This window comes from Equus quagga, chromosome 11 (assembly GCF_021613505.1).
Source record: "Equus quagga isolate Etosha38 chromosome 11, UCLA_HA_Equagga_1.0, whole genome shotgun sequence".
Taxonomy (NCBI): domain Eukaryota; kingdom Metazoa; phylum Chordata; class Mammalia; order Perissodactyla; family Equidae; genus Equus; species Equus quagga.
In genome coordinates this window covers 91,001,442-91,014,146 of record NC_060277.1, presented here as the reverse complement: position 1 = coordinate 91,014,146, position 12,705 = coordinate 91,001,442, and the positions used below count along the sequence as shown (strand labels likewise).

At 57.3% G+C, this 12,705-nt stretch overlaps 1 long non-coding RNA gene across 1 annotated transcript; it reads left to right on the top strand.

Moving 5' to 3' along the window:
• Positions 1-232: 232 nt before the first annotated feature.
• On the top strand, positions 233-8,601 carry LOC124247135 (uncharacterized). Its single transcript, XR_006890665.1, has 5 exons — positions 233-311; positions 822-912; positions 1,528-1,667; positions 2,378-2,549; positions 7,995-8,601. It is a non-coding gene; the product is annotated as an uncharacterized LOC124247135 (long non-coding RNA).
• The last annotated feature ends 4,104 nt before the right edge of the window (positions 8,602-12,705 follow it).

Here is a 12,705-nt window from a genome sequence, read left to right as displayed (position 1 = left end):
CTGGCACCCAGTGCTCCTCCCCAGGCCTGCTGTGGACTCAGTCTGCACACCACCACCACCCTGGAGAGAAAGGTTCAGGTGCCAGCCAGAGGGGTGGCAAGGGAGGAGGGCCAGAGGGAGTCACGGGTTGAGAGCAGGGCAGGGACACGGGAAGGATCAGTCCTGGAGTCAGGGTGGGAGGGGAGGGCAGGCGGCACGAACTGGGGCCTGGGTGGGGCCGGGCAGACTCTGAGGAACGTGCAGCTCGTCTGGAGTTTCTCCAGTCTCCGAGAGAAGGAGGTTACTGAGGAATGGACTTTCTGATCGCCAAGGTGGGAAGACTGGGCCTGTGGGGCAATAAGATTAAGGGAGAGGAAGGGCCCTGGGGCTTCTTGTTCTTGAGCCATTTGAACATGAGCTGGTGGGAGTGGAGCGAGAGCCCTGCTCTGCGAGTTGGCGGACGGACAGAACAGCCTTTAGTCTAACACCCCCAACATTCCCCAGACTCTTCCTAAGTACCAGACACTGTACTCAGATCTCTCCCTGGATTCCTCTTATAATCCTCACCATGACCCGTGAGGTAGGTCTTTTCACTATTGCCCATTTTACAAATGAGGACACTGAGACATGGAGGGAGGAAGTCCCTTTCTGTTGGAAATCTAGATGGTGCCCAAGAATCTGTAAGGAAATCAGGCAAAAGACGTCTGCAGAGAGCCCTTCAAGTCCATTCATTCATTCATTCATTCAACGGATGTCGATTCAGCAGGCTCTGCATGCCAGGTGCCACTAGGCAAAAGGCTTCCGTGATCAACTATGGTTCTCACGGTGGTCTTCTGCTTTAGGTTTCCCACTTTACAGCTGGGGAAACTGAGGCTCGCAGAGGTTACATCACAGCTGAGAGTTACGTCATAATAGATCATGGGCACATAGCAAGTAAGTAGCAAAACACGAATTCATTCCCGGGTCACTGTGACTCTTTGGGCGGGAAGAAGAGCTCTTGTTCTTGGAGAACATAAGCCACAAATCAGCTAGAACTGTGCAGGCAAACAGAGGTAGAGGGTGTTTCTGAGAGAAATCAAGGGACTTTCCTGCCTTCCTCCCTTCCTGTTTGTGCTCAGCTGTCTGGAATCAAGGTCTGTAACCCTGCCAGGAGGGGGCGCTCTGCTTAGCCAGGGAAACCTAGGGAGGAGCAGGAATTCTGTTTTTTTTTAAAGATTAGCACCTGAGCTAACATCTGTTGCCAATCTTTTTTTTTCTTCTTCTCCCCAAAGTCCCCCAGTACATAGCTGTATATGCTAGTTGTAGGTCCTTCTAGTTGTGGCATGTGGGACACCACTTCAACATGGCCTGATGAGCGGTGCCATGTCCGCGCCCAGGTACCAAACTGGCGAAACCCTGGGCCACTGAAGCTGGAGCGCGTGAACTTAACCACTGGGCCACGGGGCCAGCCCCTAGCAGAAATTCTTAAAAAACAAAATCAAGTTGTTGATGGAGCGGGATGGAGTCTGTTAAGCGCTTAGATCCTTCTCCCCTCTCTTTCTTCCCCAGGTGCCTCCTGACTTTGCCCACAGGGATTGAGTGCCTCTGTCATCTTTGTCATCTCCCCAGCCCCCTGCTTCCAGCTGTGCTAGGCTTGGCCCCTCCCTCCAGAAGCAGGCTGCACCTGGTCCCACAGGTTATCACACCAGGTGACTTCCCTGCCCTCTGAGAACCTGGTGGCCCATCTCCCCCTCAGGCTGGCCCCACCCTGCACTGGTTTCCTGGAGTGGAATTCCCCCCAAGGGAGTAGCACTGATGGCAGCAGGATTGGGCCTTGGGAAGGTTTGGGAGTGGGAGTGAAAGGTGAGCCGGGAAAGTTCTAAGGGCCATCCCCAGGGGCAGGAATGGTTTAGCCCTGAGGTGGGGGAGGGCAAGAGTAGAGAAGGGACATGGGGGTAGGAGGTGTTCTCTTCCACGGAGCTGGCCAGGCTGGGGCCCCGATGCCTTCACCTTCTCTCTCGCCCTCAGGCAGGGACCGAGGGCCCTCAGCAGTGCTCCTCTGGGCTGGGCACCAGGGCCCCTGCCTTAGGCCCCAAGTGCCCCCTGTTCGGACCCTCTTCCAGCCAGACCCCTCTCTCCAAGAGTGAGGACTCTGGAAGCCAAGGGGGACTTGGGACAATCCCACTCCTAGACCCCAGGACTCCAGAACCCCTGCACGAACAGCCCTGAGCCTGCGGTCAAGGTCTACATGGGCTTTGTCCTTTACTCCGTCTTTCCTAGGCCGGACCCCTACAATCCCTAGGCCCCAGGATGGCCGTTTGGGTGGGGGGTAATGTTGAGGGGACAAGAGGAGAACAGACCATGGATGGTGGGCTAGAACCTCCAAACCCATGTGTATGAGCTGCCTTTCCTGGTACAGGACAGAGGAGAGAGTTCCAGAGGCCGGGGCCTCCGTTTACTCTCCTACCCTGGCCGAGCCACCATCATCACTCCTATCCTACCTCCTCGAACCCTGAAACCCAAGGAGATGCCCATCTCCTTATCGCCTTTTGATCTACATTGGAGGAAGAGAGGCCCAAGTGAAGTGGAAGGTGAGGAAGTTCTTCTCAAAGTCCCACTGGCAGCCCTCCTGCTACAGCCCCACCTTCAGTACGTGTTTTTGGTATAAGCATTTAAGGGGTCGTTTTGGCTCAGAGTTGGAGAGGAGGGGACGGGGCTCTCCTTTGCTTCTCATCAGCATGCTCAGAGTTGCTGCCTCTAAGAGGTGACATCATCTTGCCTTAAATGATCCCCTAGCCTCTCCCGAGACCCCTCCCTGCTCTTCCCAAGCATGTCCCCAGTTCCTGCCTGTGTCTCCCATTTCCAAGGGATATGCCCTAGCCCCCTTTTCTTCCCCCCACCCCCAGCCTCCCTAAACTGTGTGGCCCCCAGCACCCAGGGCCCAGGGGCCGGCAGAGATGGAGGGGAGACAAGCCCAAGCCAACTCCTGGGGTCCTATGGGAGGGAGAGTGTGGAATCTGGCCTCATCCACTTTCTCCCCAGCCTGTTGTCAGCTGGCCAGCCCCATCCCTGGAGCAAAAGTGCTTCCATGCAGGAGGAAGGGAAGGCTGCTCGGTGGGAGAAAGACGAAGCTGGTCCCCCCATGTGTCAGGGAACAAATTGGGCCAATTTGGTGCGATTAGTGAAGAATTCACATCTGGCCAGCAGAGTCCTCCCCCCACCCCCAGCCCAGCCTGGCTCCTGCTCCCCATTAGAAGCTATTTTCTCTGACGGCTCCATTTGTCTCTGTAGTGGGGGACTTGACAGCTCCCTGGCCAGCCTGGGGGGCCTGGTTCTGAGTGAGAGGCCCAAGGCCAGGCTGCTTGCCTACCCCCTTGACCTGATGCTACAAGCGATGCCATGCTCCAAACAGGGCCCAGGCACCTGTATGTCCCACCTGTGTGTGTGTGTGTGTGTGTGTGTGTGTGTGTGTATGTGTGTGTAGATCCACAGCTGGGCGGGGCCTGGGAGCATCATTCTCTAAGCTTCCCCACCAGATCTCCCTTGGACCTTGGTTTCTCATTTTGCACAATGATGGTTATGCTTTGAGATCAACAGAGATGTGTGTGTGTGTGTGTGTGAGTGGTGGGGGGAGGCAAGGGTCTGCTGTTTCCTAAAAGGAAACAGCTGGGCATGTCTAGGGGAGGGCCTGCCCCCACTTGCTTCACCCCTTCCCTGCCCCTCCCAGAGACCCACCGCTGCAGCTACCCCTCAGGAATGCCTATGGCCGGCTGTTGCACAGCTGGAAGGCTCACCCCCAGAAGTGACTTCAAGGTAGTGCCATTGGGGGGTGTGGCCTTCAAAGCCTTGGGTCTTCCTCTGCCAGCAGTGACCCCAGGTTGCCTGTGTCAAAGGCAATTTGGGGCTATTTAAAGGAGCTTGACCTAGAGGTCACCTGGGCAAACCTCTTCCCTGGGGAATTACCACCAGATGGCAACCTGGGGCTTGTCTCCTGGAAGGTTCTCCCCAGTGGCCTGGGAGCGCCAGGGCTCTGCTGTTGCCTGGAGTGTGTGAATGGGGGCAGGGGTCCAGGACCTCCGTCCTCGTCCTCGGATGAGAATTCTCCTGGAAGAGGCATAGGTGGGGGAAGGGGTCCTAGCCTTCAGCAGAGAGGAAGGCTGCTTTTCCTGGTGATGTCATACGGTTTTGGTGGGAGGCAGTGGAAGCTTCTCAGGCCGCCAGCCTTTTTCCATTGCCACATGGATACCTAAGGAAAACCAGGCGGGGTGAAAGGAACCAGGCATCTGTGATCTCTTCAGTCTGCAAAACTGCCTGAGAAAGGGTGACCAGTTGTCTCAGTTTGCCCCAGACTAAGGGGTTTCCAGGGATGTGGGACTTTCAGTGCTAAAACCAGAACAGTCCTGGGCAGACCAGGACAGCTGTTCACCCTACCTAAGCACAAACCCCAGAGACCAGGCAGAGGGATGGAGGAGAAACCAGTTCTTTTGAGGTCTGCTGCCTAATTTCTTATCTGATTGTATTTCATCCTTACCTGATTTTAGCCTGAGGCCTTATTATTATTTGTAGGTCCCCAGCTTTCTTTTCAAGGTAATGCCTGGGGTGTTACGAGGATGTCCTGACTTGGAGGGCCAGTGGGGCTGGGGGGGTGGGTAGCTTGGGAATTCTTCTCATTCATGCTGGGGATCATGGCTGGCCTGCTCTCCCAGGGCACCGACCACCCAGCACCCATCTGTAATTAACAGACAAACCTTCAGAACATCTGCTGTGTGCGGTTTCTGGAGTTATTATCCCATTTCAGAGATGGAAGAACTGAGATGGAGCCGTTGGCCCCAGGGCTGAGTTGGGGGAGAGCGAAGCAGGGTCTCCTAGTTATCCTCCCCCAACGCCCGCCACCTCACTCCATCTCCTGTTCAGGCAAAGACCGCTGTTTTCTTGAGGTCAGGAATAAGCCCTCGGCCCCAAGTGGGAGAGAGCCTGCTGCTCCTCCCTTGAAAGTGGCCTCAACCCCACTCCCCAGACATTAATTACATAATTAACTAAGGATGGAGGAGGAGGAGGCAGTCACCCTGGCAGGATTCCAAAGGCAGAGAAGGGTTTCAGAAAATCTAGATATGAGGCCAAACTGCTACCTGCTCTCAGAGCCAGCGCCTGGTGTGCTAGACACGGAACCTGAAGAAGCCAAGATGTAAGGAGGTGTCTGAGGGGCCCGCCAAGGGAAAGGAGAGCGGGGGGGCAGAGCTGGGCCTCTGCTCTCCCGGAGTCGGCCTGCTCTGGGCCTGGTCCCCACCTGCTCCTGCCCTCACCGACCTCTCCTCCTCATGCCTCTCCCTCCTCAGCCTCTCCCTCCTCCTCTGCACAATTGCCCAGGGCCCTTGGAACCCAAACAGACAGAGGTGGGAAGCAAGAGCTGAGCTTGCACTTCACATTGAGCTTGAAGTGCCAGTTTGCAGAGGGACTGGAAAATTCTCAGGAGGACACTCTGCTGGTTTCCTAGTGGGTCTGATGACCCTGGGGGCTACTGTGGTATTTGGGAAGCTGCACAATTTAGGGCTTGATTGCCCATCTCTTTTTTCTGGGCTGCCCCAAACGACCCTTTCCCAGAGGGCTTGGGTGGACAAGCTGACCCCAGGGGGATCTGTCTTCCATGAGGGGGTCCCTTGCACACTAGTCTGGCAGAGTGGTGCTGGGCCCTGGGGGGAGATTGGCTTTGGGGCAGCTCTTCTTTAGGATGAGGATCCCTCTGTGAAGTCCCTCTCAAGTCCTGTTGGCCTTCTTGGAGAATCCCGGGGCCTAGGGGTGGAGGGGGTGCATTTCCACCACCTCATCAGAGAGAAGGGCGCTCCCCCGTCCTGATGCGTGGGCTCCATCTGGGGGAGCCTGAAGGTGGAGCGCTTGCCTGTTTACACCCTGAGTTTGCTTCAAGCCAAAGGCGACTTCCTGTTTCCACCAACGGGCCCCAGGGGAGATCAAAGCCAAGGGCCGTGAGTTCAGGGAAGAGGAATTGAAGATGGCCAGTCTGCCACTGTGTAATGGAAGGGTTGAAATTTATGTGGACAGCTGGCGCACGGGGAGGACACAGGGGACAGAGGCCGAATTCCCAGGGCCCTCGGCCAGGGTCTGGCTGTGCTTATGCTGTCATGACCCCTCCTCCAGGAAGCCCAGGTCATCTCTCCATCTCTCCATCCCTGAATCCTGACCTCGTGGCGGAGGCTGGCCCGCTCCTCCTCTGGCCCCCCCACAGGGTTTTCCTGGTTCCTCTCCCAGCACGCGGCTCCCTTCGGAGCATGGGCCGCAGCAAGACAAGAGAAGAGGAGCCGCGGTGCCCTGGGCACTCCCCTCGCGGCGGGCCCGCCCCCACCTCTGCGCGGCTGGCTGGGCGGAGGGACCGGCGCCCCGCGCGGGGCTCAGGCGCGGCGGCGGCTGTCACTCACGCACTCACGCGGGAGGAATGCAGACGGCAGGGCTGCCCTGTGGTCACGTCTCCGCCCCACCGACGGAGGTAGGCGCCCAGGTACCCAGCCTGTGGGCCTTGGGAGCCCGCCAAGCTGCTGATGAAAGGCGCTGCAGATTAACCCTTTCTTGGCCGCACCCGCTCGCTGCCGGCGGCTGCCGGGTGGTCGCCGACCGCGGGGGGCGAGAGGCTCCAGCGGAGGCTGGGCGCGCCGGCTAATGAGTGGGCGGCCTCCGCCTCTGGGCGCTGGTGGGAGTCCCCCCGGTGGCCTCAGGCTCCTTTGGTTCCAGGGCTGACACAGCTAAGACACCGAACCCCAAGTAACAGATGATAACTCCTCCCCCACAGAGATTCTCCACTGGGTGCATGCCTGCCAACCTCCCATGCTCATGTGCCCTCTCTAGAAAGTCTTTGTAGCTCAAGAGCACAGGACAGTGAGTCCAGAAGTTCATGTATTCATCCCACACACACATCTGAAGAGCTGAGAGGGTCAGCTCAGCTGCTGGACTCAGGGAGAGTGGACTCTAAGTCTCAGTTTCTCCAATCTGTGGAGTTACAGGGTCGGGAATTCAAAATATGGGGTTATTTATTTGCATCTGTTTTAGTAGCAACCTACATTTCTCCCCCAAGCGGACTCTCAGGCAGATGACTAGAATATAAATCAAAGTGGAGAGTTTCTGGTTGGAGAAGGGGGTGAGGTCCCCTTTTCCCTCCACCCCATCTCATGAGAACACCTAGGGAGGGTTCCTGAGAACAGTCTGGAAAACCCTGAGATCCAGGTATGGTAGGAGATGCTTTCCCTGACAGCTTTCTCTTCCTTTTGTCTGCTTCTACGGGGTGATGGAGATGTACGGCTCTGTGTCCAGGGCCCGCTGTGGGTCTGGGGGCTCTGTCCTGTGCTCTCCACGGAGGGCCCTGCGTCCCACCTTGTGATTATCATTCAGGGGCAGTGTCCTGGGGCCTGCGCTCCCTCTCTGTACCCAGCATGTTGCTGGACTCAGTGCCTACCCACCAACCCTGTGTGTCTCCTAGACTCTCTTTCTGTTTTGCTAAGAGTTCCAAGAATCCAGGGGCGCACAGATTATCTGGTAGGCAGGGTGAGGACCGCGAAGCTCTCACAGTTCCCATCTCTCCCTGCTCCCCTCTGCTCCACCCCTAACTGCAAGTGAATCTTCCGGAGGTCAAAGCACTCTGTTGACCCTCACTGAATTGGGCCATGGCCTGGGAGCTCCCAGATCTCTCCCCCATCTTATCCAGCCTCCCTGGGGAGCCTCCTCCCCACCTATGATGGGCTGGGAGCTCGAAAGGGGCAGGAAGTCAGAGGGCCAGTAGGAGGCTGTGCCAGGTGGGGGCAGGAAGCCAGGAGGCCCGGTGCCCAGCTCTAACTTCCCCCCGCCCACCCACTCACTTCCCAGTGGTCTCCGTGAGCCTCACCACCCTGGGGAAGCCATGCCACCCTGAAGCTGGGTTTCTGGGAGGGGCAAGAGAACACAGGCTTTGGCTATAGTAGGAGAAGCAGAGAGTGGACATCAGGAAGGACTACACGGCCAACCCACATGTCCAAATATAACTCATCTCCCTCAAGGACTGGGCCTTGTGTGTGCCTTATCCAGCTCAAAGGCGTCACCAGCTCCAAGACAGCGTGACTAGAATTTGGAAGTCATCCTTCGTGTCAACTCCCTACACCGTCCAACTGGCCACCAAGCCCCATCCTTTCTGCAGCATGAGTGGTTTGAAAGTACCCGCTTTTCTTTATACTCGGATTGCTCCAGACTCAACTGAGGGCTTTTTAAGCCAGTCCCTGAGACTACTGCAACAAAGACTGGTTCCCCTGGCTCCAGGGGAGCACACCCCTGACACCCCCTCCCCCGTCCTTCCTCTGTGCTTCACTGAGAGGCAGTTCAGAACACAGGTTGGAACATGCCACTCTCATGCTCAAAAACCTTTGATGGCTCCCCATTGCCAGCAGGATAAAGCCCCAACGTTGCCTGGCATTTACAGCCTGCCCTGATCTCGTGCCAGCCTGGGCCCCCACTACACGCTTCACCCCCTTCCACTCCAGCCACATCCAGTGGCTTGTTTCGCCCGAGTCCTGCTGAGCGCTTTCATGACGACCACCTTGGCTCACAGACAGGCTTGTTCCCGGCCCTTCTGGTGTTGTGAGGGAGAAAGATTAATCACATAATCCCATAAATAAATACATCCTTACAATCTGTGTTAAGTTCAGAGTGTCTTTAGGAACTCGAGGAGAAGTTATAATGGGGTGTGACAGGTTTGGACTGGGGACTCAGAAGGCGTCCGGGCAGAAGAGGCAATTCAGGGCACTGGATTCGAGTTACCTTTTGCTTTACCCTCTGATGCTTGGGGAGTTTATCTTCGATTTTTTGTCAGGACGAACTTCCCCATCTGCACACCCAGATCTCTTAGCATCCCTGCCTCGCTTGTATGTCATTCTGTCTTGAACTGGAATCTGTCTCATGTGGTGGCCCCTGGGCTGTGAGCAACCGAGGGAAGGGTGTGCCGCTCCTTCACGCTTAGATCACCATCATTCAGCACACAGTAGGTATGGAACGTAGTAGGCCTTTATGAAAGTGTTAATATTTTTGAAGTGAGCATGGGGAGACTTCTGCAATGAACACAGGTGGAAGTAGACCTTAAAATGGGAGATATTCAGTGAGGTTTGGCACAGAAGCGAGGGATGGGAGAGATGGTCTTAGTTGTCCCCTCTCTCTAAAACTCTGTCCTCTCTCTGTCTAAATGACTCCCAACAGATACTTCCCAACCTGCCTCAGAATCCTCCCAGTTCTGGCCTAGGAATCAGCATTCCATCTGGCCCAGCTCCCTTCCCCCGAGTCCCCGACCCCGGACTGATCCACATGTGGATAGAGAGGGACTGGGGAGATTGCTGGGGATGGGGCTCTCTCCCTGCTGGGGGACTGGGGACTGGCGTTAGAAGCCACGGGTGTTATCAGCTCCGAATCTGGGCTCCCTTCACCATCCCCCCATGGTCCCCACCACCCAGGAGCACCCCCTGCACCTCCCCTGCGGGCTGCTCTGCTGGCCTGACTGCAGGTCTAGGGAGGAAGGTGCCCTTCAATCCCTTGGTTGCATCCCCACCACTAAATGCTGAGCAGGCCCCCCCTCCCCCGCCGCCCAGCTCGTGGGGGGCAGAGCACAGAAGGAGAGAACGGGTCAGCCTGGCGGCTTTGAGGACGGGATGGAGGAGGAGGGCCATTGGTCTGGGAATGACCCTAATCTAGAGGCTGCGTCTCCACACACACTGCCCTCCCCCTACTTCAGCCTTTTCCAGATCACAGGGCAGCAGGCAATTCCCCAGGTTTTCCAGTTCTCTCCAGCTTCCCTGGGGACTTTCCCATTAGTGGAGCATTTTGGATCTGAGCAAGGAGTAGGGTGGGACTGTTGAACCCATGAAGGTGCCAGGCTGCCCCATCAATTCCCAGCCCAGTCGCCTTGAGCCAGGTTCTTGGTGTATGTTCCCCCTTCATGAATCTTCCAGTCTGATGGAGAGGGCCTAACCTCTGCCTCAGGGAGCCCCCAATCTGAAGGTGGAGACCCAACCTCTCTTGTGAGGATAATCCCAGGGTGCTGAAGGTCACAGGATGAAACCAGGACATAGATTCGTAGCCCGTCCATGGGGGTCAGGAGCTAAGGCGCCCCAGCAGGCTGTCCGGATCGGGCCTGTGCCCTCACTTCACGCCTTTGCTTGGAGGAGCTGTGTCTGGTAGTCTCACTGCTCTCTCTAGCTGCAGACACCAGGTGAGTGGTGGTGTTGGCAGTACAGGTGGCAGCTGGCAGGTGGGGAGAGCGGGGGAGGAGGAATGTGCCCCAAGCCCGGGCAGGATGCCACCGGACAGTCTCAGGAACCCCACCCTCTCCTTGTGACCTGCTCACCCCATTGCTTGCCTGCCCCGCTCCGTCCTGGTCTCCATGCCAGGGTCACAGCCAGGTCCTGGGTTCCAGGTAGCCATTCCCTGGAGGAAACCTGGCCGCTAGACACAAAGGACATCTTGTGGGGCATTACTCATTGCCACAACTGTCATTTTAGGAACACTGACCCTGGGCTGGCTTATTTAGTCCTCACAGCTAAATACTGTGTTACTCCCATTTTGCAGGTAGGGAAACCAAGGCTCAGGGCGATAAGGTCACTGATATGATTTACTTTGTTCAGCCTGACCCGGAGAAGCCGTGGACGGGGGATCCTGAGGGGCAGAGGAGGAGGCCATCTGGTGGATCCACCACTCCCTGAGGTTGAGACAGGGGCAGGGCTTCAATCAAAGGGTCCTTCTCAGTCCAGGAAGGAATTGTGCCCTACAGAGAAGGATGAGACATGGGCTGGGAGTGGGGACAGAGGCACAGCCGGCCAGCAAGCACCCCAGAGCCAGCACCCCACAGGGTGCCAGGGACCCTGCACAGGAACAAGCTCTGCCCATCTCCTCGCTCACCCTTCCTGAAGCTGAGGGAGCATGTGGGGAAATGGGGGCTCCCCAGAGCCCCTGTTCTCAGCAGAGAGCTCCCCCTATGCCCCATGTGGCAGCCCAGGTGTCCCTCTTTTGAAGGCCCACAGCAAGCGTCCCTGAGACCCCCATAGGCTTTATGGTTCTCTCTTTGGTGATGCCTCAGAAGACGCACAAGAGCCCAGACCAGCTAGTCCGGGGAAGGCTACCCAGCTTTGCTCTCCCATCTGACTGCTCCCTTCCCGCTCTCTGCTCCCTCCCCACCGGCTTCCCTCCCAAACACTCAGTCATTCATTCCCCAGACCACCTACAAACCACCCATTTGCCTGGACCACACAGCTCCTCTGCCCAGCTCAGCTCTCAGGGATAATGGCCACCCCACCCCCACCCTTCCAGGACCCACCCCCAAGCCTAATTACCACCTTGACACCTCCGGGGCAAGGGGGGGCACTGACCTCCGTTTATGCTTGGAAATCTCATGGGCACAGGAGGTCTGTTTTCTTCTGGACATCAAGGGGCAGGAGCAAATTAGAGACCCTCAACGGAGCCCCCCTCCAGTCCCTCCCACCCACCACCCAGTCTCTGGGCCCAGGCTACTGGGGCAGGGCAGGAAGGCAAGACGGTGAGACCCCTGTTTGCCCCTCCGTTCTCCTGGGCACAGTGAGGGGATGGAGGAAGGAGCGGACTCAGACTGCCCTTAGGTGCAGGGACAGGCAGGACTCCCCAGAAAGGGCCCCAGACCAGGAGTCAGAAGCCTAGAGTGTAGTTCCACTGCCCAACTCCTCACACTCTCCCCTGCCTGTTGGGGCCTCCGTCTCCTGCTGCGGAAAGGGAAAGACAGAGCTGATCTCCAAGGTTCCTAAGCGCTCTCCTGGCTTGTGGCCTTGAACCCCGGGGAGGTGACAGAGAGGAGCTGACTGAGGGTCTCTGTCCTCCTGAGGGACCCCCTAGCAAAGAAGCAAGGAGAACCAGAGCAGATGGAGGAGGGCAGGCGGTCAGGATGGGGAGACAGTGGGGCAGGCCTGACACCTGTCAACACAGGGTGGGAGGCGGGATTGGGTGCCATTCCAGGTAAGGAGTGAAGTCAGGAAGTCCCTCACAGGCTCCTGGGGCTGGGGTTCTCTGCTCCCAGACCCTCGTAGCAAGGTGGTGGTGAGGAAGGGCCTTCCTGAAGTGGCTTGTGATCCTGGAGGGGGCCCTCTGCCTTTCTCTCTGACCCAAGTCCTAGAGGCTGCCCCATGAGAGCAGCCACCAGTTTACTTCCAATGGCCAGCATGGGCCCTGGTGCAGAGAAGGCGCCCAATAAATGGGATGAATGAAGAAGGACAAAACAGCAGAGAGGGGAAGGGGGTAGGAGATGGAGGCAAACCAGACCTGTGAGCTTACCTGTGGCTCCAGGGGTTGGAGTTGGCAGGGAGAGGGAAGAGCAGTGGGTGGGGGTGGTGTTGGTGGGTTCACCCTCACCAGGCAGAGCTGAGCCAGGCCTAGGCCCCGGGGCCAGGGCCACCAGGGCTGGGCCAGGGCGGATGAGGTGGTCTCTGTGGGGTCCCTCTCAGGATCCCTCCTTCCCCCATAATTATTTCTGATTAGCTTCACCACAACAGCCAGGCTGGAAAGAGAGGGGTGTTTGGGACATGGGGGAGGGGACAAGGTGGAGCAGAGCACTCAGGACAAGCCAGGGCCCCCAGCTGAGCTCCCTCACCGCAGCTCAACATACACACACACACACACACACACTCTGATCTGGAAAATTCCAATGGAGCCCCATCTACACAGGCCTGAGAACTGCAGTGATCCAGGGAAATTAGGCCTTTTAGACAA